We start from the raw sequence: 1,545 nt of genomic DNA, 5'->3' as shown, positions 1-1,545 counted from the left end.
TCCAGAGCGGTTGTATTCAGCAGCCTTCGCCATTTCATCCATATTCCAAGTTCAACACCAGACACTTCTCCATCAAACAGGCCGATGCATAACAAAAGTCTAGGTTTATATTGTAGGTACGTAGTACATTGAAACAGCAATATACAGATGGTATGATGTTGTCTACCTTGGGGTCAGTTTGATCCAGTTTGAGGGGAAAATGCGACGTCGCAATTTGACAAAGTTGGCACGCTCGGTGCTTCAAGAGTTAGCAGTCTTCTTGAGAAAGACACCGTGGAAGCACTGTATGCCGGCATCGAGACTGACGAGGTGCCCTACCTTCAAGCCACCGATTCGCGTGCCTATGCGACCCCAGGCACGCAAAACGCGCTGTTGACGCGGACTCTTGTCTGAGCACAGCACCTGCAATCTAACGGTTATAGCGGTAACCGTTGCATGTTGTTTAACTAATAGCATTGTGCCGTATGTAGAATTGTGGAGGACAGGGATAATTAAATTGACTGCTACGGTTACCAACATCAGCTGTCATCATGCGCATGCTAAATTGAGCAAGTGTTCCTTTCTGTGATAAGCACCTGTCTCGATGCTTAGTCCTTCAGATGTATCCTTTCAGAATAACTACTAAGATTAAAGTGCTGTAATTAGTTAATTACACTTATTCCCGTTTGACATAAAATTGAATATACTAATTAACTGAGTGCTGCCTTCCCTCTTCCTCTTCGCCCCACCGACTGGACCCATCCAGCTGCCAAAAACGAAGTGAGTGAATGAGCGGGAGGTTATTGAGGGTGGTGACAACACCAAATGTTAGGCATGTGTCTTTCAAAGTTAGGTGGTGATCCTTGTCATGGGACTAAGTCGCTCTGCTCTCGACCCGCCAATATCCGTGCCTATGCAGCCCCAGGCACGCAAAACTCAGTGTTGACGCAGCTTCATGTCTGAGTGCACCACCTGCAGTGTAACGGTTATAACAACAAGTATCACCATGCGCATGCAGGATTGGATGGGTATTCCCTTCTGTTACAAGCATCTGTCTCTACGCTCGGGCCCTTCAGATCCCCATTTTGAAAATAATTGAGAAGATTGAAGACCTATCGTCAGTTAACTGCACGCATTTGTTTGATATAGCTGAATAAACTAGATAACCAAATGCACGAACACTACAAATTTAAGAAATAAAGCCGACGCCAACTTCTGGGAGGGAAAAGGGAAGTAAGGAAATCTGACCTATTATACGAGTGTAAGACGAGTACGAGGTCAACCATACCAAGGACGACGGAGAGTGGACGACCGTAGACGGTGCGAGCGACGGTGGCGCAGTCCTCGGGGTGGGACCCACTACGGCATCGCCCCTCACACTTAACCGCTGCAATCCATCGCTACTGCCTTTCGACACCGTCTCGAACTCTACTCTCCGCTTTCGTCCCGCCGACTACACCTGCTGACCTGCCAAAACGAAGTAAGCGAGTGAGAGTGGAAGGTTGTCGCGACTAGTGACACTACCCAATGGCAGGCATGTCTTTCAGAGTTTGTTGGTGGCCCTTA

General features: G+C 47.8%; 1 protein-coding gene across 1 annotated transcript in view; it reads right to left on the bottom strand.

Annotated features, from left to right (window-relative positions):
• EGR_06915 (hypothetical protein) overlaps nt 1-1,545 on the bottom strand; it is a gene marked incomplete at both ends in the record, with an annotated part of 6,630 nt that overhangs the window by 2,693 nt on the left and 2,392 nt on the right. The gene's annotated exons all lie outside the window — the stretch shown is intronic.

Source organism: Echinococcus granulosus (assembly GCF_000524195.1).
Source record: "Echinococcus granulosus chromosome Unknown EG_S00066, whole genome shotgun sequence".
Taxonomy (NCBI): Eukaryota; Metazoa; Platyhelminthes; class Cestoda; order Cyclophyllidea; family Taeniidae; genus Echinococcus; species Echinococcus granulosus.
Note: the sequence above shows the minus strand (reverse complement) of the source record. Positions and strands in the feature narration are given on the sequence as shown.